This window comes from Chiloscyllium plagiosum, unplaced genomic scaffold (assembly GCF_037043375.1).
Source record: "Chiloscyllium plagiosum isolate Xiang-an unplaced genomic scaffold, Cpla_swu_hap1 HiC_scaffold_41, whole genome shotgun sequence".
Classification (NCBI taxonomy): Eukaryota; Metazoa; Chordata; class Chondrichthyes; order Orectolobiformes; family Hemiscylliidae; genus Chiloscyllium; species Chiloscyllium plagiosum.
Window position 1 is genome coordinate 5,135,612 of NW_028270179.1, and position 26,104 is coordinate 5,161,715.

General features: G+C 42.2%; 1 non-coding gene across 1 annotated transcript; it reads left to right on the plus strand.

Moving 5' to 3' along the window:
* Window positions 1-2,799: 2,799 nt before the first annotated feature.
* trnal-uaa (transfer RNA leucine (anticodon UAA)) lies at window positions 2,800-2,881 on the plus strand. The gene has a single exon. It is a non-coding gene; the product is annotated as a tRNA-Leu (tRNA).
* The last annotated feature ends 23,223 nt before the right edge of the window (window positions 2,882-26,104 follow it).

The following is a 26,104-nucleotide window of genomic DNA, read 5'->3' on the forward strand; positions in this document are numbered from 1 at the left end:
TTTCGTTTCCCTGGCTCCAAACGCCTCATGTTCACCATGGACGTTCAGTCTCCACAGACAACAATTTGCCATGACCAGGGTCTCCAAGCCCTTCGTTTCTTCCTCTCCCTCCGTCCCCACCAGTACCTTTACACTGACACGTTCATGCGTTTGGCTGAAATGGTCCTTACTCTTAATAATTTCTCCTTTGAATCCTCCAACTTTCTCCAGACGAAGGTGATAGCTATGGGCACCCGCAATGGTCCCAGCAACGCTTGTATCTTTGTGGGTTATGTTGAACAATCCACCTGACGGAGTTAGCCTGGCACCATTCCCCACGTCTTCCTCTAATACTGTGATGACTGCATCAGCGCCTCCTCGTGCTCGGAGAGGAGGTTGGAAGTTCATCAACTTCAAAACACATTCGACCTAAAATTTACCTGGATCATCTCAGGCACTTTCCTCCCCTTCCTGGACATCCATCTCCATTAACAGTGACCGACATAACACTGACATCTTGTACAAACCCACCACCTACAACTATCTGGACTACGGCTCCTCCCATCCTGCCTCCTGTAAAGATGCTATCCCTTATTCCCAATTCCTCCACCTCCGCCGCATCTGATCACACAACGACCAGTCCCATCACAGAACACACCAAATGGCCTCTTTCTTTCAAGTGGGCAATTTCCCCTCCCACGTGATTGATGATGCCCTCCAGTACATCTCATCCACTCCCGCACCCCCGCTGTCGAAAACCATTCCTCCAAGCGCAACAAGGACAGAAGCCCCCGATCCTCATCCTCCACCCTAACAACGCAACCACCTCCGTACATATCACGCCATCTTCCTCCAAGTAAAAACGGATAAGATTGCAGGGGAATAGGACTCGGTGCGATAGTCTTCGGAGAGTTGGTGTGGACTTGTTGGACCGAATGACCTGCTTCCACATTATAAGAATTCTATGACTCTATGACTGTAAGTAGCAGAGGTCGTTAACTCCAGTTGCGTTTGAGAGTGGTTGTTGTTTGATCTCAGCCTGAAGACACAGAGAGAGAGGGGCTATTCTCAATTCAACAAGAAGTTTATATTATAGTTTATTTGAAAAAAAACTTGATAAAAATTGATTGAAATTAATATCTTTCCCAATCGGCCATTCTCAAATTTGTACAGAAGCTGGAAGAGTTCTTTGTGAGAAACAGCAATGTACTTTATTGGTAAATAATGCAACGCAGCTGGGCAGAATTAAGGCTGTCAGAAGCTTTGTCGGTCCCAAGCGCTGTTGGGGAGTTATCTGGCAGGTATCATTTCAATTTGGTTGCGCCTGGGGCTGTTCATAGAGATGTCCATTATTGACTGCATTTTTATTGGTATGAATGTTCACATTAGGGGAATGTGTCTAACAATGGGTACCAATGTTGCATCAACTACTGTAAGGCGGATGGAAATAAAATGTTGTATTTCACTTGGGAACCCAGAACATTATTGACTATACTGGCCCCCAAGTAAGAGGAAAACCGCACCCCAATACAACAGCTTTGGGGTAGTTTCTGGCCTCTAACATACGTGTTAATAGAGCACAGAATGAGTGAAGGAAAACGGGGCTTACGATTCCTCTTTGACATTTCTGCCTACAACAGATACTTCTTGGTTTTGGTTTTCAGTTTCTCGAGTGTTACTGAAGATGCACTCATCCAGGCAAATGAATACATTGGATTAACAACATGTGAAATCAAAAAAGTAAATATTATTAATTCAGTATAACGTTGGATCAATGAAAACGCCTGGAGTTTCTGGACAGCATAGAAGTGCAACTGAGTGTCGTGGGGAAATGACTGAATTCTCTCCGAATCTGATTTACACAGGAGATCTGTCCATTCATAAAATCAAGTGAGACTCAGTCCATTTTTTATCGGCCTTTTATAGCTCATCTCCTTATCGAACCTTAGATTAGATTACATTACAGTGTGGAAACAAGCCCTTCAGCCCAACAAGTCCGCACCCACCCACGCCCCTACATTTACCCCATACCTAACACAACGGGCAATTCACTTGACCTGCATATCGTTGAACTATGAGAGGAAACCGGAGCACCCTACGCAGACACGGGGAGAATGTGCAAACTCCACACAGTCAGTCGTCTGAGGGGGGGGGGATTGAACCCGGGTCTCTGGCGCTGTGAAGCAGCAGTGCGAGCCACTGTGCTACCATGCCGCCCACGAACATGTGTTATGAGAATGGTGAAGGGATATTTCAGCATATTTTTTAATTGATTTCGGAACAGAGACTGTGTCACAGCATAAATAAGAGTGTTAGTGCAGCAGCTCAAAACCTACAGCATGAAAACTATTTTATTTACAAGGCTAGGTATCCTAAATGATACATCACTGACTAAATGCATTCACTTCCACAGTGAATACGTCACTAAAGTGGACAAGAAAAAATATAAAATTAGCAGAGAGCACAAAGAGTAAAATGACAGATTTCTTCGACAATCCATTTATGGATCTGTGTGAGTCTCCCCACTTCTGTGGGCCTGGAGTCTCCTGTGGGCTCAACTAGCTGTCAAAATGTGTCTGACGGTGAAAGTGTTCAGAAGCAGAATCAAGTCAAATGGAACATATGGGATCAGAATGTAATGCAGATAATCCATTATTGTTCAGAACAATGTCTTGACAGTGGCAGCTTCCATGCCACAAAACCAGCGAGCCGTCTGAAGAGTACACGTGCTTTTATACATGATGTACCAGACAATGTTCTTCAAGCAGCTCGGTGCAGTCAGCGTTCACAAAACCCAAGATGCTGCCATCTTGCTGCAGTGGTAGTATGGCCGAGCAGTCTAAGGCGCTGGATTTAAGTTCCAGTCTTTTCAGAGACGTGGGTTCGAATCCCACTACTACCAACTTGCTTCTTCTGTACGTATGATGCTCTGCAGAGGTTTGGCGTGCTCATGATGGGTTGAATGGCCTGTTACAGCACTCTCGGATTATATGATCCTCTGGGGTCACTTAAGAATTCAGAATAAAAACAGTCCTGTAAATACTCAGTGTGTATCTACAAATATTTGCCATATCCTTATGTAGATATTCCTCAGCTCTGGAACTTCTAACATATTGGTTTCACAGTGCACTCACCCTGTAAAGGCACAGAGAGCTCAGGACTGAGTTGAGGAGAGGTAAATTATATTTCCACATACTTTGCTGAATTTTGATCTGAAATTTCTACGTTAATCACAACGTTCCCTGATGTCTATTCTTATAAAAATTGAGAGAAATGGGTGCTGTTGAATAGTAATTTTAGTGAAATAATTACGCTGACTCTGAGCAACAGGCTCTTCAATGGGAAATGGCACCGAAAACAGTTCGGGATTCAAAAGGAAATATCATATGTAGAGAAGTTAAATATGATTAACAAACAGTTTAACTCACCTCAGCGCCTCTGGGAGAATTGACGGGAATAGATCCCAGTTTCCATCTTCTGACCCACATCAACAAAGTATGGTCTATATCTCAGATAAACCAGGTTTCTATTGCAAAGTTTAAATTTCACGAATCCTTGCAGTTGATTGTCAAATAACTTCAATGGGTGCATTTCCGAAGATTCTCACAGATGAATTTAAAGTTCATCAAACTCCTGGCAGCTAACTGGCAATTTGGACCAATGCATGTATTGTCAAAGGAAGACGCTGATCTGTCAGATTCACATTGTCCAGTTTAAATGCATTAAGCCTGATATATAAATCACAATCTGCATCCTTGGTTGCGTTTCCCACAGGCGTGTACTGATAAATGAGGTACACAGCTCTTAGTTTAAACGTAACCTTTGGTGTCATTCCGCATCAATAATTTTATTTTCGACAGGCGCACCCAGATTAATCAGTGACCATGAACTAACTAATCCCTGATCGGCTGTCATGCAGAATAAACGTGATTTTCCCAACTCAGTTTATGTTCGTGCGAAATGGCCTGATGAGCGCAAGGCAAAACATCTTCGAGAAAATCCGAATTTCCTTTCAACGAGAAGCCTGGTGAGACTGCATAGCAGGTTACTACACGGCAATTCCTGGAGCAACCAGGAGTTAATGGAGACGTAAGGAAAATCAGTGGAGGAAAGTCATGATAGTGACTATTCAGATTCTAATACCCCAGCTCGTGTTGATGAGAACAGGATCTGTATTAAGGTTCATTGTGTCCAAAATCTGTTATTTTCCTGACTTTCACCAAAATCGGCTTCTTACAATCATAAGATGTAGGAGCAGAATAAGGTCACTCGGTCTGTCTAGACTGTTCCACCATTCAGTGAGATTGTGTTTTATCGAAACATCCACAAAATCACTTTATTGCCCTATTCCAAAAGCCCTCGATTCTTTTCCTGATTAAAAGTCTGTCTATCCCAGCTTTGAATACACTTGATGACTCAATCGAAGCAGCCTTCTGCAGTGAAGAATTCGACAGAATCGCGAGCCTATGAGAGAAACTATTTCTCCTTATCTCTGCCTGAAATGCATAACGCCTTCTAGTAAGACTATGCCCGACGGCACGAGCCTGTCCCACACACTCTCCACATGTAGCCTGTCATTTCAGCTAAGAATCTTGAAAACTTCATTAAAGTTGACACCCATTATTCTATATTTTCACTAGTACAAAACCAAACTACCCAACCAATTCTATGAGGAAATATCCTCTTGTTGTTGAGTATCTTGTGGAGACATTTCCCTATCGAATGATGACACTGATATTGATGATGTTTTCTTAAAGTTTGGGAGTAGGGAGAAAGCAAGTACCAAATAACAAACGAAAATGCAGAGGTGAAAGATTCAACATGTTATCATGTAGAGAGCTGTCCTGATCTGAAGCTTCCTCGCTGAAATTGAATATGACACAATCTCTTCCAATATTCAATCCTTGAGATGGAAAGGAAGAAATCATAGATATTTTTGTGTCCAATAAAAGGGAAATGGAAATGGAGGGATGAAAATTTCATATATCCATCAGGTACTTGATGAGCTGAATGGCAGACATCAGCACCGTCGTATGAAGTGAGTCTGCGAGCAATAGGAAAAGCGTATATGAGAGAGAATCAGAAAAAAATGGCACAATTAATACAGATGGTGAGACACGGAGAGAGTGTCAGAATGGAGATGGGAGAAAGGGATATGGATTTGAAAAACGAAAATTAACAGCAATTTGTGAAAAGAGCTGGATCCTGGTGTTGAGCGGATTTTATGATGATTGAAGGTGTCGAACGCAGTGATGAGAATTTTATATTCGAGACCTCACGTGGACGCCACCTCATGACCTCGCGAGGACAGGAGTCATATGGTGACAGGACTTGATATACTGATGAGTGAAATGAATGTTCTCTGTTTTCCAAAGATTTGAAAAAGGATTGGAGTTGCACACTGACACATACCTTCAAATCGAACATCAAATAATTCGCAATTTCCAGTGGAGAAAGAGCAGAGAACATTGGAGAGACCCTCGCTAATTATCGATATTTCTGATGGATCTGAGTGTGAGGTGAGAACTGAACTTTGAACAGCTACCTGTATTAAAAACAAGTAAAACCCACAAGGATTTGTATCACTGACAAATGACCTGGAAGATAATGGAAATCGATTACAAATCTGGGGAATGTTATGGATGATTGAACATTGAATCTTTCTATCGTCTGCATAATCAGGTAGTTGCTTGTTGATTTTGCTAATCAAGGTAGGTCAGATGCTGACCAACCAACACAGATAATATTGATTAAAATAAAAAAAGGAGAAAAGACCGCCTGCCTGGTTTTGGCAGAACTTAAGTGATTTTTGGAATCGTTTGGACTGGATGATATGTTTTAATCTGTCTCGTTTATTGTCCACTTCAACAACTGTTGAACCTTCTGACAAAAGTAGTAAAAATATTCTTGGCGAAGTGCACTGAAAAAGTATGCAATCACCCGTGACATACAAATTATAGATGTCGCTTTAGTTTTACGTGCAATTTATTATGCTAAGAACTCATGGAATCCATTGTTTGAACCTGATTAAACGAACTCGCAAATTACAATTCTTTCATTTTCTTTGCAATTCTTCTCTCCACTCTGTGTATCTGTCTGAGAATGAGTGGATATCATCATCAAGAGATTTTGCGATTAATATGATTAATTAATAGTCATTAATTAGATTATCATGCTCTTTATCATTGCCTTACCGAAGGCAAGTGATAGATTTGGTTTAGTTTGTTATTCCTGTTTGAAGAATGTGTGAGTCTGTACATTTGAAGAACAGTAATACGGAAATCTATGTAACTACATTTTGCAGATTTACATAAATATTTCGAAAGAGCACAAAACCCAGCAGTAGTGTATAGTAAGTGAAAAGCGCATTCTTGCAGTAGAGCTTGTATTCCAGATTCAAACCCTGATTGAGACACTTTCCTGCGACCCAAACAATAGCCAGAATGGGATAGTAAAACATTTCCAGAATCCGAACAGATCAATAGATCCACGATTCCAAATTCATCCATTTATCGTTCTCATAAATATAACTAACCGCAGAGGAAAATCATTTTCTCAATGTTAGAACGCTGGGAAATGTTGATCCCAACTCCTTATCCATTTCCGTTATAATCTCTGAGATTACAATCAAACCCTCTGTTTTGAGCTGCGGGTTCCTATAAATTTTGAATCCGACACAGCATTCTCCCTTAAACTATGAAAGGATATATTGGGTGGTAAATCCTTATTAAGAGAAACAGGGAATTAACCAGTGACACAATCAGATTTCTGAAGGCTTCAAATAGGTGTTTACTCAGATGGAATTTCCACTCGCTGATTTTTAAACAACAGTAAAAAAAAAATTCTGCCTTAAAGTCTAAAAGATTTACAGAAATGATCTTGAGGAAGGTATAGGTAATTTGATTATTAAGTTTGCAGATGAAATTAAGGTTGGTGGAGCAGCTGTTAGTGAAGATATTTGTCAGAGAATGCTGCTGAACTTAGATACGTTGGAGATTTCGGAGGAGAAATGACAAATGGCGTTCAAACTGGACAATTGCCAGATGATACATTTTGGAAGATCCAGTTCGAGAGTGAAATATACGTTAAATTGAAAATCCCTGGGGAAAATTGATGCATCGAGAGATCTGGGTGCTCAGGTCCAATGTATTCTGTAGGTGGCAACACAGTTTGATGGAATGGCCAAAAAGGCATACGACATATTTCCCTTCATTGGACGTGGCATTCAGTACAAGAATTGACAGGGCATGTACTGTCATATACGACTTTGGAGAGGCCACATATGCTTTACTCTGTACAGTTCTGATCACCTCATTACCAAGAGGTTATGGCTGGTTGGAGACGCCAGGATATTGCCTGGTATGGATGAAGCCAGCATTGAATAGCGGTTGAGTACATTGCGATTACTTTCATTAAAAAGACGAATGTTGAGGGGGGTATGTGATTGAGGCCTACACAATCAGGAGAGGTACTGACAGGGTGGATTGCAAGAAATCCTTTCCCAGAGTGGGTGGCCCAATTATTAGGGGTGACGAGTTCAAGGTAAGAGAGGACATACTTCAGGGCAATACATGTGGAAATTTTATTACGCAGAGGGTGGTGGGTCCCAGAAAATTGTTGCCAGAGGATGTGGTAGAAGCAGGCATGACAGAATTATTTAAGATGGATCTAGACAGATGCATGAATGGCAAGGGAGCTGAGGGATACAGATCCTTCGAAATTAGGCGACAGATTTTGCCAAAGAATCTCGTTCAGTGCAGGCTTAGAGAGGCGAATGGCCTGATCCTGTGTTGTAGTTTTCTTTGTTATGTGTTCTTATTCCTGAAGATGTGGACCAAGGGGTAGAAGCTGCAATAAAAATTCATTAGCTAGAGAGGTCAAAATGTGATTGCTCAATCGATATGTTTCATTAGATATTCGCAGCTCATTCACTTTGAGGGGTGTTTTACTGTTAACTGATCTACAATGAACATTTGTGACAATTCCACATACACCGCCTTCAAAGGTGATGCCTGAGGATTACACATCAGCGCTGGAGCCTACGATAAAGCACTGTGCACGATATTCAGAATTAGTGTCTCGAGTCCTTTGGTGCCAATATAACTGTTTTCTGTCGAATCCCTTCACATCAGATAATGTTCACAAGCTTCTGAAGACATTGAGTGTAATAATTTCCATTCGATCTTGGAGTATCCCCATCTTCAACACAAAACCTCTGCGTGTGTGTGACGAGGACACTCTGTGTTATCTACGCACGGACACGAGCAGAGATGTAACAATATGCGAAAAACATCGTGTCAGTTCTGTTGGAATAAAGCAAATGAAAATAATAAGCTCATCTGATCAGTTCCCAATTTTCCCTCAGCCATCTGCCTTCCTCAGCAAAGAGACAGGCAATGTCATAAGCCAATTGATCCATGCAATGTCGGATGTTAGGTGTTCGGTGTGGTATTCACATGGAGCAATCAAATTCAGATCTGCGTTTAGACCTGTCCAGAAGTTGAAATGAATTGCATTGGCGAGGTGAGGTGAGAGGGAATGCCTTTGATGGAAACTCCACGTTTGTCTCAGAGTGACATCAGGCATAACATAGAATCATCGAATCCCTACTGAGTAGAAACAGGCCCTTTGGCCTAAAAGATCGACATCGACCCGCCGAGGAATAACCCATGCAAATCCATTTCCCAGTCCGATCACTCGACATTTACTTCTGACTAATGGACATAACCTCCTGACATTGCCAGTCAATGGAAAAATAGGACAGACATTTCACTGATTGGAATTTGAAACAATATGCTCACGCTTGTTGGAGGCCAATCATCTCTCACCATAGACATTTCACCAGAAAATGAAAAGCAAGGAAACCTCGGGCAGGAGGAGGCCAACTGAAACGTCTATACTGTTTCATGACTCAATATGACCATGGCTGATAATCCAGCTGAATCCCCTGTTCCCACTTCCTCATCCAAAACCTTTTTATTCCATCTTCCCAACAAATGATATCAAACCCCTATTTTAAAACATGTTCGATGGGCTGGTGGAAGAAGTACACAAGTTAACGGCAGCAGACACTTAACGAGCACAGAGACAATGCTCCAAACCTCGTTCCTCTGTTTGCCAATGGAAAGATGTATAAACATCTGCAGTGAACATTAACAGATAAAAGAACTACTTATGGGGCTTCCACTAACAGCAAAACTCCAAGCAGCAAAGCAGCACCTCGCACATCGGCGCTGTAGTTCTGATGGGTAATGGAAAGACAAGAACACAGATCCTCTTTTTATATGCTCACAGATATTAACCATTGGCACAGTGCTGACTTCTTCACTTTGCGTTCTTTCAAGATGTCGATTCATAATTGAGATGGACAGGAGCTGGAATCAAAGAATAAATGTGTCTCCCAAGCGTTTACATCAGACATTGAACACAGATACTGGACTGAGAAAAGACTGAATGAATTAAGATCAAAATCATTTCTTTATTGGAACGGGGAGGGTGTTCAGCCCCTCAATCCAGCTCAGTTCCTCAATAAGAATATGGCTTATCTGTGGGATAACTCTATCCCCTTGCTTTGGACTCACGTCATTTATGTCCTTCCTGAATTAAAAATACTCTATGTCCAATTTAAATTTAACAACCGATTGCCATTTCTTTAAGGGAATTTGAGCCGACATTAATATTTGTGTATAGAAGGTTTTTTTTTTCGATTATCTCTCCTGAATTCCTTAATTCTTAGAATTGGCCTTAATTCTTAGACTTTGATGTGGGCGTCACTGGCTGTCACCAGCAGCTATTGATAGTCCCTAGTTGTCTTTGTGAAGGTGGTGGCGAACCACCTTCTTGAACAGAAGTAATTCTCGTGCTGCAGATAAACCGATAATGTCCTTACAGAGACAATTCCAGGATCTTGTCACTGCTCATTTTTGACTTCAGTTTCACTCAGTGGAAATACTATGAGTTTATCGATCCTATCTCTCCCTCTTACTATCAAGAAGAATTTCGTTATATCACCCCTTAACCTTCTAAATTCCGAGTTCATAGATTTATTTGCGGGCTGATGTGTTTTTCTGCCGACGTTTTGTCACGTCGTAAGTGTACCTGCAGTGAAGCTTTCGTGGTTTGTCATGCCTGCTGTTTCTGTGTGTCAGTTTTCTAGTACTTCCGGTTCTGCATCTGAAATGTTTGTCCACGTGATCCAGTTCAATGCGTTGATTGATAGAGTTCCGGTCTGAATTGCATTGCAGGTTTCATGGAACTCTTTTGCGGGTCTCTGCGTTGCTTGTGCTTGGATGGTTAGGTTGTCCCAATTGAATTTGTGTCCGCCTTTGTCTGTAGGGCTGGACATGTGACAGTATTGGTCGTATCTGGCGGCACGTCTATACCAGAGTTAACAGAGCACTAAAACTTCACCCGAGGCGCACTAATGATCTTACCTGGCAGGAAAGCACATCAGCTCAGCGAATGAATCTGCAAACTCACAAACAATACGACAAACAATTCTTCAAAAATATTTATTTCATTCTCCAGAAAACAAGCACTGTTTGTCTAACCTTTCCTCAGGATATAACCTCTAAAGTCCTGATATCATCCTTGTGAACGTGCACAACATTCACTTCAAGAGCAAAATATTCTTCCAAAGGTGCGGGGCCCAGCTTTGCTGACTGCACTTTCAGGGTGCTAATGACTTGGACCACTAGGTCCCTCCGTATAATACTGTCTGAAAACTTTTTCAATGCTATGAGGATTTATGCCTCGACTATCCTTACGTGCTGCCTGGATTGCTGTGTTTTTCCAGCCTTCTGTCCGTGCATTTTGGATCAGGCCATCTTCAGATTTTTTTTTGTCTCTCGACCATCCGGACAGGCAGTGACTTGCACATTCCCAGCATGCTCTGGCTAAAAAAAATCGATATAGTCTCTAAGTTCTCCCATTCCCTGTAAATATATGCTGCCCGTCATTGAGCGCTGCATCAAGGGGATCGTTTCTTCTTATCTTTCCTTTCTATTTCTCTAATCATATATACACGTCACTCAAGTGTCCTCCCAATTTCCTCTATTCAAAGAAAAACAACTTCAGTCTACTAAATCTCACTTCATTACTAAATCTCTTCAGCACAGGCAGCATGCTTGTCGTCGTTCCCCAACAGTATGCTATCTCTAGTGCTATTGCATTGCTCCTATCGTATGCATTCCAGAAGAGCACTCAGTACTCTTCCTGTGACGTGAGCAATGTTTTACAATGTTCCAGCGAAATAGTTCTCGACCGATTTAGATAACTGCTCAACCCAACTGCTCAACCCTGTACGTACAGTCTGTGAATCAGATGGAGCCCTGATCAGTTTAATAGAAGCTCCGTCAAAAATTGTTCTTTCTACTTGGAGACCATATTCGGGGAAGGCCTATCAATGCCTGAGGGATGGATTTTATTCCTGATTTCACCGCTAGCTTTGAGCCTAATTTCCAATCTTGCTTATGCAAAGACTCACCAGGTTCATTTAAGGGACGGGGGACTGTACCATAACGAGCGTTTGAGTAGATTGAACCTGTACTCACTGGAGTTTAGACGAGGTAACTCTATTCAAATACACACGATTGTTCAGGAACTTGTCAGGGGAACTGAGGGGATGTCATTTTCTTTGTGGGAGTGAATCTAGGCCGGGAGTGCTTGATCTCCTCCCAAGGATATACCCACAGACATGAGAAGGACATTCGTTTCTCAGAGGATAACGAATGGAATTTTTTGTCGCAGACGGAGTGGATGATGGGTCTATTCAAGGCTGTGATTGAGAAAGTTTTAATCAGGAACCGAATTGATGATATGGGCATGAAAAGAGAACTGATGATGATCAGATCGGCCGTGATCATATTAAGTCGCGGAGCAGTCTTGATAGGCAGTGTGATTATGGTGAGAATGTCGTATTTGGGAGTACAGATAATACTCCAGGTGTGGTCTCCCTCACACCACTCGTAATGTTAATGAGTCATCGCTCTAGCTGAATTCCCACCCTACTGAAATAAAGGCTGATATACCATGTGCCTTACTCATGGCTTGCTGCAAAAGCACACAGTGAGAAAACTGGCGATTCACAATGAGGATACTGATTGCAAAAAGCTTTGAGGAAGAGATTTGGACAGGATGGCGACTGGCGCCGCTTCGAAGGCAAACAGTGAAGTGAAGAAAACAAAAGCAGATCAACTGAAATGTTTAACCATTGGGATAAAACTGGTGGAGGTTTAACCAGAAGATCACCACTCCTCAGGACATGGGAGAGCTTGAGGAAGTCGGATCTGTGCGGTATTTCTGAGTTGCAGGAAGGATGTGAACGTTCTGTCACCAGAATTGTAGAGGAAATAGGGATCCAAGTTTAGACAGAGGAATTGTCAGTTTCAGTCAGTGGTGTGCGGGTGCTAGGGGGAGGAGAGAAGTAGAAAATGGTGCAGAATGGTGAAGCTTCGTGACATTTTTTATTTACAAGGGTTGGAAAATTTACACTATAGAGAAAGACTGAATAGGCCTGGGCTGAGGTGTGACCTTGCAGAGGTTTGTGGAATCATGCGGGACAGAGAATCATAGAATCACAGAATCCCAACAGAATTCAAACAGACCCTTCAGCCTAAGAAGTCCCAACCGACCCTCCAAAGAATGTCAAATGCAAACGCATTCCCTACCCTATTATTCAATAATTGCCCGTCAATAATGTACCCAACCTTCACACCTCTGAACATTGTGGGCAATTTACCATGGCCAATTGATCTAACCTGCACATCTTTGGATTGTGGGAGGAAAGCAGCGCAACGGGAGGAAATTCACGCAGACATGGGATATGTTGGCAAGGACTTTCCACTGAGTTGTGGAGTAAGATTAGGATGAGAGGGGAAATATTTAAAAGGTAACTAAGGGGCATATTTGTCACAGAAAGGGTGGTGCGTGCATGGAAAGAGCTGCCAGAGAAGTCGTGGAAACGGATACGATTGCAACATTTTGAACACCCATGTGTGAGCATATGAACAGCGGGTCAGGGGCTAAGAACTTACAAAGGGGAAGAGATTAATTTCCAATGTTTCAGTAGCGAGAGTCGAGAAAGCACGAGCCAGACAGAGCCGGGAAGCTAAGACTGAATATTAAATAATTACTTCGTGAATCGTTGGAGCACAATCTGAAGAGCAGCGGAAGCAGACACGTCGACTGCTCAGCAAATGAATTAATATTTTCGAACAATAGCTAAATCTGGAGCACGACACGCATAGTGTCTGGCACCCGTCCTCCTCTCTATCCAATAAATGAAGATGCTATGTGGAGGGTTGGTGAGGTAAGGTTGCATTTTTATTACTCTCTTTTGACAAATTAGAGCATAGGTGATGTAGGCGAGGGCATTTCAATGCTCTTCCTGCCGAATGTGGGAAGGAAGAGTCACCACTAGTGTCCCTGCTGAATTCCCTGCGAGACGTGCCCCCAAATCTAGCTCCTCACAGACCACATTAGGGAACTGGATCTGCAGGGGCACCAATATCCCTGGCAGGAGATCAACAAGAAATCTTCAGAAGGTTTTAAATTCGTTTGCCAGAGGGATGTGAAACGCATCAAAGATCAGAGGACAGAGTAACTGGTGAAATGGCAGATGCAGCTCACAGAGAGACAGTGTAGAAGGATAGACAATTGTTAGGGCAAAGTTACAGTCAGCGTGATGATTTGAACTGTGTCTATTTTAACAAAAGAAGATTCAGAATGTGAGTGGTGAATTTAGAGCACTTATCGGTACTTGGAGCTATGATGCTGTGGCCCTTACGTTGACTTATATATCAGCAACAATAATGGTTTTTGAATATTCCAGGGTTGTTTCTTCAAAAGGAATAAAGAGGGGGGCAAATCAGGTGGGGAAGCGGCATTTCTAATGAAGGGAATATCACAGCTGCAGAAAGCAGCTCTTTTGGTTGTCAAGGAGGGTTTGTCTGCTGAGGCAGTATGGGTGGAATTCATAAAAAGGAAAGGAGCAGTCACTTTATTGGGAGTTTGCTGTCGACCTCCAAATAAAGCAGAGACAGGGAGGAGCAGATTGGGAGACAGGTTTTGGAAAGATGTAGAAGTAACAGAAGTGTTGTTATGAGTGACGTCAACTTCCCTAATATTGATTGGAGCCTCCTTAGTGCAAATACTTTGGATGGAGCTAATTTGGTCAGGTGTGTCCAGGAAGGATTCCGGGCTCAGTGTGCAGAAAGGTCGACTAGAGGGTAGGCCATATTGCATTTGATGCTTGGTAACGAACCAGGTCATGCGTCAGATCGATCGGTGGGGCAGAATTTCAGTGATAGTCATTACAACTCCTGATCTTTACCATAGTCATTGACAAGGATAGGAGGAGACGGTATGGGAAAGTATTTAATTGGGGGATGGGGAATTGCCATACTCTTCGTAGGAGCTGTGGAACATAACTTGGAAAAAAATATTCTCGGAGAGATTCACGACAGAAATGTGAAGATTGTTTAGTGAGCACTTGCTGCTAGTGCTAAATTGTTTTGTCCCAGTGAAGCAAGGAAGGGATGGTGGGGGGAAAAAACCATGGATGACAAGAGATGTGGAACATTTAGTTAAGAGGAAGAAGGAAGCTTACATAAGGTTCAGGAAGAAAGAAATAGACAGAGCTCTAGAGGGTTAGAAGATGCCCAGGAAGGAACTGAAGAATGCATTCAGGAAACAGGGCATGAAAAATCCTTGACGGGTACGATTAAGGAAAACTCTAAAGTGCTCTACACTTATGTAAGGAACAAAAGGAGAGTCAGAGTGAGTGTAGGGCTGATCAGGGATAACTGAGGGAACCCGGGCCTGGATTTGGAGGATTTGGGAGTGATCTTCAATTAATACATTGCTTCAGTATTCACGACTAAGAGGGAATTGTAGTGTGTAAGGACTGCATAAAACAGGTTGATATGCTCGAAGATATTGATGTTAAGAAGCAGGATGTGCTGGAAATTTTGAAATGCATGAGGAGAGATAGGTCTGCTAGCTAGATGGCATATACCCAAACTACGGAATGTGACGGAAAAGATCGAAAGCAGACTGTTGGGACGTTGTTTCGCCGGATTGGACTTATCCTGCCTTTTGTGTACAGGGCATAGTGTCCACTTTGTCGAGTGCATGCCGGCATTGTAACTGTACAGGAGCAGCTTGGCGAGGAAAGCTGCAAGTTCGGGAACACAAGTTTTCAGTATTATTGCCGGATTTTTTTCTGAGCACGTGGACTTTGCAGTATTCAGTACCTCCAAATATTCTTGGTATCACGTGGATAGAATATAATTGGTTGAAGAATCGTTTCTATCATGTTGAGGACAATTGGAGGAGGCCGAGATGAATCATCCATTCTGCACTTCTGGGTAAAGTTTGCTGCGAAATCTTCAGCCTTATCTTTGGAACCTATGGACTGAACTGTACCATAATTAAGAATGGGGATATCTGAAGAGCCGCCTCCTTCAGTGAGTTGTTTAACCACCATTCAACACCAGTCACAACTGGATATGCAGAACTGCAATTCTGCAGTTGTGGGATCGTTTGGTACTGTCTAGCAATAATTGCTTATGTTGCTTGGCATGCATGTAGGCATATTTGTAGGCTTTACAAGCTTGACACCTCATCTTCAGTCGTGCAGCTTTCTGCTCCTGACATGCATTCCTGAAGTCTTCATTGATCCTGGACTGATTCCTCAGAATGAATGGTAATGGCTGCTTGGCGAAAATGCCGGTCCATGAGGTGACAGGTTTTACTGGAGCATAATTGTTCTGCTGTTGTTGGCCGACAGTGCTTTGCAGATTCTGAGTCTTGAATTGACAGATATTTCTTAAGTCTGTCCCATTTCACATGGTGATAGTGGCAAACAGCACAATTGAGGTTATCTTCAAAGTGATGCTTGTTCTGATCAGATATGGGAGATGAAAAGAACCCTCATTTGTCAACAATGGGGATATTTCCATGGCATCAAAAGAGACTTCAGTAGCTAGCCCATTGTTGTTACATCTTTGAGATTAACCCAGTGGGTTAGTACAAGCTGGAGGCTGATCTCTCCTCAGGGAGACCAGTGCAGTCTGAATTCTGGGGATTGACACAATTCACAGAGATCTTTCCATCTCAGGGTTATGATGGGAAAAGATGTCACTGATCACTTTGGACAGGCGATTGGTCAGTTATGTATTTATCCCTAACACGCACCTCACCAGCCACAACACTCCACGCAGTCTCTCAAAGATGAACAAAGTCTGCGTTGCCTTACAGTTCACTCAGGAAAGTGCCCAGCATCTCATTGTGCACGCATGTGTTCGCTGGAACACACAAGCTGCAAACTGTTGGCTGTCAAAATATCAGGTGGTATGTTTTATAGGCGCTGTTTTTCTATGGATATGGATGCACAATGTCGATTGTCCAAACAGTGTCCAACACTGTCGACGTTGGCTTGCCAGAGACAGCACACAATTTCCAATTTGCGGAATGTCCTAATAGCAGTTGCCAATCAGTTCAGACATTGAATTAATGCATTTTTTTTCTTTTTGTACACTGTAACAGGTTGTGCACTTATAGCGACTGACAGGGCGATGTTACCGGGCAGGCGCCAGGCTTGAGGTGTTCATGTTGCCCAGAGAAACATAGTTTCTTCCTTTCAGCTGTTCGGAACGTTTCTGCCTAAACGTTCACATCCATAAGTTGATCTGTCAACTGGTGACAATGTCAGTTGTTGGCAGGCAGAATGTTATACTCACCAAGCTTAGTAAACGGAATCTCCATTTCAGCATAGAGCCCATCCCAGAAATTCTGCATATTTTGTCCCCTAGCAATATGTCTGAAGACATCAGCTGCTGTGTGAACAACCCTTACCATAAACACCGAGTTAAAAGCTTTTAAAGTGTGGAGTCATTCTTGCCACAGTCCTGATTTTCTTAACCAAGCTTTTCTTTTCATTTGACTCCACAATCAAAAATTGCAGCAAAATAAAATAAACAATCATCTTTTCGAAAGCGAGAGAATGAACGAACGAAATGAATGCAATAATGAACAGATTCTGAGAGCAGAAAAAGAGAGAATGAGTGATATGGAGAGCAAGATAAAAAGAAACTCGGTAGAAATGAGGCACAGAAAAAACAGATACTGGGAATGAGAGAGATATAAAAGAACGAGATAGTCAGAGAGAGAGAGATGGAGAAACTGGAGGGTGGACAAAAAGAAATTTTGTGGGGAGACAGAGAAAAACATACAGAGAGATGAAGCAAGAACAGAGTCAGAGCAAGAAACTGATTGATTGTGATAGGACAATAGACAGAGTGAGGGAGAAAGACCAACAATTTGAGAAAGAGATAAATTTAGATGGAGCAGACATATAAATAGAAGTGCAAGGAAGAGCAAACCGGCTATTGAATTTTGCTCGTTACAAAATGTCCAGCAAAGATAGTCAATGGAGGAAAGGAGGAGAGTTAACAGTCATAATAAAGAATGGCATTTCGTGCTGGGAGGAAAGGAAGTTTCAGACTGTTCAAGGACGGAAGTAATTTGAGAAGCTCGAAGGAACAAGAAATAAACAATGATAGTTTCGTGATTTGTAGATGCCAGTATTGGACTAGGATGTATAATGTCAAAAATCACACATCACTAAGTTACAGTCCGAGAGGTTTATTATGATTCACTCTGATAACTATTGCTTCCAAATAAACCTATTGGATGATAACCTGGTGTTGTGTGATTTTTAACTTTATAGTTTTACTTAAAAGAAAAACAGGAGTAGGCCCTTTGGTCTGTCGAGACTGCTCCACCATTCAGTAAGCTCATGGCTGATCTGCCTATCATATCAGCTCCTTCTTCCTTCAGAACACTTAATTCCTCTTCCCTGAGAAAAAACTCACCCAACTGTGTCTTGAACATATTTAAAGAAGCTGCCTCTACTGCCTCTTGCTTTCGAGTATTGCATGGGATCACTACTCTCTGGTAAAAGCATTTACTCCTCATCTCTGCTTTATGTCTGCTCCCCCTAATCTTGAAGGCCATGTCCCCGAGTCTTAATCTCATCCAACAGTGCAAACAACTCGCCTGTTTCTATCTTATTTTCTACTTCAGTAATATTGTATGTCTCGATAAGAATGCCTCCCATTGTTCTAAATTCTCGAGAGAATACTCCAAGTGGCTCAACCTCTGCTCAGGGGGAGGCAATGCAGAAGAGGCTCATTCTATGCCAGATATCCTTCGTCTAGTAAGAAGTCCAGATTTGCACATAATATGCAGCTGCCCCCTCAGCAATAACATTAACAATTACAGCAGAACCTCCTTGCCAATTAAACTCGTCCACACAATTGTAGAAAGGATGCAGAGGAAAGTAAATAAAGAGGCCGGCAGGGGGATTAGAAAAAGATCCCGACGATATAAAGTTGTAATTATGTGCACAATTATTGCCCACTCCAGAAATAAAGGGTGCGTTGTAATATTTGGTTTTGGATTTGTTTGACCAAGTGAATCAAATGTGATCACATTTAGGAGATAGTGATTATTGCATTGGGAGGTTCAGGCTGAAAGCGTCAATGCCCGTTTGAGAATATGACTTATTCGAGAGATGTCTTGAATGGGACAGGAACAGAGGTGGAGCGGGAAAATTGCAACGAGTGTTTCATAGTCCATTCTAAAAGAAAGCAATGGGCTATATTTAAAAACAGGATGATATATAAGTCGAATCAAGACTCACTTACTTAAGCTGAAAGTATAAGACAAACTAATGAAGGGTGCCTGCGTTGAGAAGGGAAAAAGAAATGTGCAGGGATGACAATTGTTCCACAGGAAATACAAATGAAAACTAAGTGGAAGACAGACGATTCAAGGTAATTGACAAAAACAAAATCAAGAAATGACGGGGAAGTATGAGAAAAGACTCGCAGCTAACAGACTGTGCCCTAAAATATTCCAAATGCACAGAAACAGTGAAAAATTGCAAACAGACAAACAGAGATAATTAGAGACAGAAACACCTGGAAACAGAAAACAGACTTGTTTCTAATCATGGACATCGATGATGGGAAAGACCATGTAGCAGTAAACTTCGCAGGAGACACCATGATAGGCAAGGATAGCTGTTGTGAAAAATACACAACGAGGTTGTAGGTTCACAAAGGTAGTTTGAACGAATGGGTAAAAATCCAGCAGCTGGATCATAAGGTGGCAAAATGTCAAGTTGATCAGCTCAGTAAATAATGTTAATAATAAGTTCAAATAATATCACAAGAAATAGCTACTGCAAACTTCAGAGTTGCAGAGGGATTTACATGTTCAGGTGCAAGAATAACAAGGTGTTAATGCATAAACATACAGAAAAAGAAGGAAGCTGATTGAGTGGTTTCCGTTTTGATAATAAAGGTTAAATATAAATCTAATGCTTCAGTTATGCAGGGTGCTGGAGAGACACACAGCCGTTTCTCTGATTGATCCCTAGAACGAGTAGGCTGCTTGATTAGAAAGTTCCGACATATTGGGTGTGCTCCCACAATAGTTGTGAAGAGTAACGGGATTGGGTTTGAAGTGATCGACGTATGCATACTCCGAACTGTCTGAACAACGCAAGCGTTGGTAGGGTAGACTCCTTGTTTGGGTCAGCCGAGACTAAGAGGAGCAGTCATTTAAAATTGGTGGCGTGGAAGAGTCACCTTTTCAGGGCCGAGATGAGAATTCTCTGTCTTTGTCTGGCTGTCTGTCTCTCAGTTGCTCCTGCGAGTGTATACTGGCAACAAATTCTCTGCAGAAATTCCTTCATGGTTCATTACAAAGCACGCGAGCATTTCAATGTATGAGGACAAGGACAGCGGAAAATTAGATAAACAGGCAGATAATTGAATAATACAAAGAAGGCTCAGGCAAATGACATTCGTTGTATGGTGACGTTATGTTTGGCAGAGAGGTGTTGAACTGAAGGGCCTGTGACTGTGCCGTACATTTCCATATTCTACAAGATCTACAATGGCTCAACACTGAAGCATTGCATTTATGTTTAACCTTTATCATCATAACGGAAACCACTCAATCAGCCTCGTTTTTCTCAATGTTTATCATAAACCCAACTTGGAAATATGCCACCTTCCTTCAACGTCAATATCCTGGAATTCCCTTCCGAATGCCATGGTGGGCCTAATTACAAACATGAACAGTAGCAACTCAAGAGAGTACATCACTCTCCGCCATCACAAGGGGTCAAACTGAGGAGAGTAACAATTTTTGGCAAAGCCCCCGTCCCACGAGTGAATCAAAAGAAGAATAACGAAATTGAGCTAAACGTTGCAATGCGTCAGGAAAGCTGTTTCTCTTCGACTTATTGCCCAAAGCCACAGGTGCTTTACTGAGTCTGTAGTCAATTTTGAGTTCTTCTAGGTGCAGTCTTTCCTGACTGTGGGCTGAGGTGACATAATCTCTTTTTGTTTCCAGCAAAGCAGTGGTCGAGCGCAATGCAACAGCTTTTGATGTGTAACTCGTGAATCTGAGTGCAACTGGTTTGTAGCAGCAAGATGTCAACGAGACACTGCCGTTTAGATTCATGGAGTCATGCAGCATATAAACAGACTCTCCATTTCAGCTGATCCATGTGATGCAAGTTTCCAAAACTAAACTAGTCTCGTTTGGTTGTGTTTAGTTCTCGTCACTTCCAAAAATTTGTATTCCTGTTTTTCTCCAAATACATTTTAGATATTGAAAAACCCTGCATCTACGATTTCCTCTGCCGGATCATTGCACAAAGAATTACTCCCTTTTAAATCTTACTTCGCGCACAGTAAATTTCTGTCATTTAGTTTAATGTGTCCAAAAATAGGAAAATGACATTTGTGATTCAGCTTGTATCTCCACATTGTGATTTTATAACTCTCTGTAAGGTCGACCTTCTGACTCCTGCATTTCAGTGGGAAATTGTCACATCATCCAGCCTCCTCCTTTAACTCAAAGCCTCCAATCCTGAAAAAGTCCTTGTCAATCATTTCTGCATGCTCTTCAATTTAATAAAATCCTTTCTATGACAGGGCGATCGGAACTGTACTTGGTACTCCAAATGTGGCCTCGTCAACGTTCTCTCCAACCGCAACATGACGTTCTACACTCCATTGTCAGACCAATGAACTCAAGCCTTTCGAACGCTTTCTCCAACACCCTGTCGACCTGAGACGCATGAACTATGCATCTGAACGCTTAGATCTCTCTGCTCGATGGCACTTCCAGGGCCCCTGCCATTAGATGCATTCGTCTTCCTTTTCTTGCCTCATCAAAGTGCAATACCTCAAGTTTAGCGTCATAGACTCATTTGGCCCACATGCCTCTAAATCCTTCCTGTTCATATCCCCATTCAGATGTCTTTCAGTGCTATCATTGCACCAACCTCCATCACATCCTCATGCATGCGCCATACTCTGCATGGAACAGTTGACCCTTAGGTCCACTTTAAATATTTGCCTTTTCAGTTTAAACCTATACCCTCTAGTTTCGTATATCCGCTACCCTGGGGAAACAGCACTGACTCTTCGGCCGACCCATGCCACTTATGATTTTAGAAGGTGAATGAAACCCTCAGTCTGATGCTCCGGTGATAATGTTCCAAGCCTATTTAGCCTCTCCATACAGATGAAACCCTCCAAAACTGGCAGTATTCTTACAAATACTTTCTGAATTCTTTTCAAGTTTAAAAACTTCATTTCAATAGCCAGGAGTCCGGAATTGAATGTAGAATTGCAGAAGTCGCCTCAGGAATGCAAAATATAGCAGGAACATGGCCTCCCATCTCCTGTACTCAATGCACTGACCATTAAAGGCAAGCGGACCAAACGCCTTTTTCACTTCTTCATTACATTCGTTTCCGCCTTCATAGAGCTAAGAGTTGCAGTCCAAGAGTCCTTTGTTGGGCAATACTCCCCAGGATCTGATCTTTAAGTGTAAAAGTCCTACCCGGATTTGGTCTCTCAAAATGTAGAACTTCACAATTACCTGTGTTGAACTCCATCTTCCACTGCTCAGCACGTGGGGGAAAATTGAGATTGATACATTTGTCATCATATCATATTTTCCTCACTGTCGAGTACACCAAATAAAGTTGATGTCATCTGCAAATTTGCGAAACATGCTTCTTATATTCTTATATTCTTATACAAATGAAGGACAACAGTGGAGCAAAAAAAAACCCTTTGGAGAACTGCTACTCACAGGCCTCCAGTCTGACAATCAACCCTAATTTTGTATCTAATAGGCGGGGTCTCCATGAAACCGACGACATCGAACTTCACTAATCAATCTGACATGCAGAAACGTGTCAAAGCCTTTACTAAGGTCCATGTAGACAACCTAACTTCCACGTCCACAATGAAATCTGCAAGGGTGAAGCAGAAATAAGATGAGGAAATGAGGCAAACTTTCATGTAATGAGTTTTATTCAGAATGGTCAGGAAGCCACGTGCACACGTTGTCTGCACAAGGTATTTTTGTGACTTTCACAAGCTGAAAATAAAAAAAATATAGCGAAAGCTTACCTCTGGTCAGGCCTTGCGTTGACAAGGCTTGCATTGACAGCAAACATACCCGGCTGGTCAATGGGCATTCTGACAAAACGACACAGGGACGGGTTCCAGGGATGCTCGGTCTGATGCAATCAAACCCTGGTTTCTGTAGAACACAGCTGCAATTTGCGCATCAGCAGGCAGTCGGGACAGCCCACTGAAGTAGCTCTTGAAATACATCTTTCAATGAAGTTTCCGAGACACTCATGAATGGGATGAGGGAGAGAATTGCACAAACCTAGCCCAGACAGTTGTATGCCTACAAATACATGGCTACTACTCAGTAAGTCTTGAACTGCAGATGAAATCAAGTATTAGGTTATTACAAATACTCTGAAGGTACGTTGGTTTAGAGGTTAGCATGCTGCCTCAGGGCCAAGTTCAACTTCATATTCCACTGGCTGGGTGCGTAGATTTCCAGGTTTCCACTGCGACTGCGTTGATTTCAGTTGCGTCCTTCGGTTTCCTCCCACAGAGCAAAGATGTGCAAGTTTGCTGCACTGCACGTGGTGAGTGTAGGGTTCAGAGGATCTGGTGTGACTCAGAGTAGGATGCTGTTTGGAAGGGCGCTGCGGACCTGTCAGACCAAATGGCCAATTTTCACAGTGCAGGCATTCTGCGTTTGGACTGGAGCAAATTACAAGGATAGGAAGGACAAAGGGAGCAGATGAAATTGCAAAAGATCGTATGAGTACGAGAAGATGGCTCAGAGGTACGCCACGTGGATGGGACATGTGAAGCTACTCCTTTGTAAATATTTATAGTTCTTATAAATATATTTATCAAACTCGTTTAGAAATGTTAGGGCACATCTGAGGCGGGCAGCACTTGAAAACAAGTGTTCTTGTCCAGAAGTATTGAAACGCTCACCTCATCACTGGCATATTTGGAATTAAGTATTTTTTTAAAACTAGCAATCCAAGCTTCCTTTGGGTAATCACACAAAGTTAAATTATTTCCAATTTGAGTCAGCAAGCTCTCCACGTCACCAAGATTTTTTTTGTTACAGAACTAAGAAATACTGATGGAGTATTAGGAACATACGAACAGCAATATGCAGTTCAGTCCCTCCAGCTGAATCCACATTTCAGTGAGATCATGCAGCTATCACTCAATATCGTTTTGCCTTTTGCACATATCCATTACTATGTTTGCTTTACAAAAAAAATATTTGATTTTTTTTTTGTAAAATTAACAACTGATACAGAATCCATTGCCATTTGTGGACAAGTGTCCCTCCCTACACCACACTCCATGTGTAGAAAAGCAGAGAGCAGCGTTGATTAATTGATTGGAAGATTTGCTGACTCCGTATAGGTTGTATCTTGAGACACTTGTGCCCCCTCTCTTATTCCTTCATCACTCCTTGTGGATTCTGTCAGCACACCGACCCCAAGGAGAATGTGCAAACTTTCCACATCCTGATCTCTCTCCTCCTCGGGATTGTAGTGAACTGGCTGGTGAGCAGACACTCACTAAATTGTCAACCAATGTACTGTATAGTTAATAATCATCCGCAGGCCAGATATTGTCCTCACAACAGACAGTTAAAAGGAGCAAAGCATTAATGGAATCAAAGACTGGCTGTCTCCCGTACTGCTTCTCATGAATCAGACAGACGACAAATGTCTGTGCAATTTCCTTCTATCTTTCCCAACCTGTCTCACATATCTCTCTTTGAGAGACGTGCTCTATTTTCAATGGAACTAGGTATTGGCATTCGAACCTTCTGAGACAAGTTTAAGATTTTCAAACTTGCGGTTCCCACCTGGCTACTTAAGCCTTCTAGTCACTGTTGCTCTGCTGGGTCGACAGTTTGCTGTCTTGCTGACGAGATTAATTAGACAATAAGGCACCATTGCCAATGGTAGATGTATCAACGACGATTGGGTGTGGATTTAAAGGAAGAGGTTGAGAGAGGAAATGACAAATGTAAACCCCTGAAAGAAATTTGTCAATCTGCGTTGGTCGTCTAATCTGACGTTCTTGCGCAGCTCTAGCTGCGAAAGAAAATCCATGTTTGTTTGTAGGTTTCCATGAGCACGTAAGGAATGGGACCAGGATCAGGCCCCTGGAGACTGCTCCGCCATTCAACATTATCATGTCTGATCCGACATTCCTCACGTCTGTACATCTACGCTTTCACGGTAACTCTTAATTTGATATCGTGATCAAGAATATTCAACGCTGTCTTAAATCTACACAATCATTCTACGCACATTGCTCTCTGGCAAGGAGAGCCAAAGATTTTCAGTTCTCTGAGAGAAACCATTTCTCCTTATCTCCTTATCAACCTTGTGCCCATTTCTTCTGAATGTATGCCCTCGACTCTCCCAGGATAGAAACATAAATTGTGCTATCAAGCGTGTTTAGAATCCAGCAGGGCAAGCACCTGAAGGAGAAGGAATTATAGTGCAATGACAAAGAAGAACAGATTTGCTGCGAAAATTCAGCGGGTCTGGGAGCATTTGTGGGGAGAAAGCACAGTTCTCACGTTAGCTCTTTAAGCCTTCCTCATTAATTTTACAAATTTTTGCCAGCAATATATGTTTTTGTTTGCAGTTTTCAAACATCAATAATTCGATGGGTTGGAGGACTGTTCAATTTCAAATAAAGCTCGGTTGCAGACCTTGGAAAATTGATACGCTTGATATTTCACAATACCATAGGAAAAGGTCAATGACAGTTCAGTTAAAGAATTGCCGCTCCGTGCTTATGAGTTGTCACCTCACTGCTCTGTTACAGGCATATTCAGATTGTAGTGGCTCACAAAGGTTTGATAATTGATTACAAGAGGATACAGATCTTCCTCCAATACATAGTTAATTATATCAACAAGGGCTAACAATGCTACTGGTTTGACAGCACCGAATATTTCAATAACCACTCACATCCCGTGCACAGTATGTCATGATCTGTGTTCATCAATACCAAGCTTTCGGTTGAATATTGTCTGCAGGGGCATTGATTTTGCTTAGGTTACCCGGAGAGATGGAAAGCCTTCAGGACACATGCAGTTGGGTGTGGAGGTGAAGTGTTGTCCAGTCAGTGAGAATATCCTATGACCAGGTCGTTCATTTAACGTATTTCGACCAATAAGGAAATGGCTTGTTCACAGTCAATTCATTAGTATATCTTGAATCATCACTGATATTGTCAGTATGTCCCCTCTTAGCTCGGGGAAATGGCTTCTGTAATCAAAATGGTTTGCCATTCTTTGAAATATGTTGTTTTTTATATATATAATCTTGCTTGCAGAGTAATGATTTTGAATTTAAGTGAAGAATAAACAAGATGAGATTCGTGTTGCACCTCCATCAATGTAATTTGCAAATTAAGCTGCATGTCTCCCGATGATAAATCACCTGCAATCTTGTCTGGTGTTGTTATTATTGTACCGGCAACATCAGGTGTCCAACTGGTAAAGCCCTAAATACCATTCCACATCCTCATTCCTTTAGTCTCGGTCACCTTAGCCGCTGTTGGAGAGAATATGGGTGAGAGCCGAGTGCAAACCATCGTCCCACTCGCAACTCCATTTTTCCCGGAACAGAGGATGCTGCTTTCCTTGATCATGCATTGTCCTC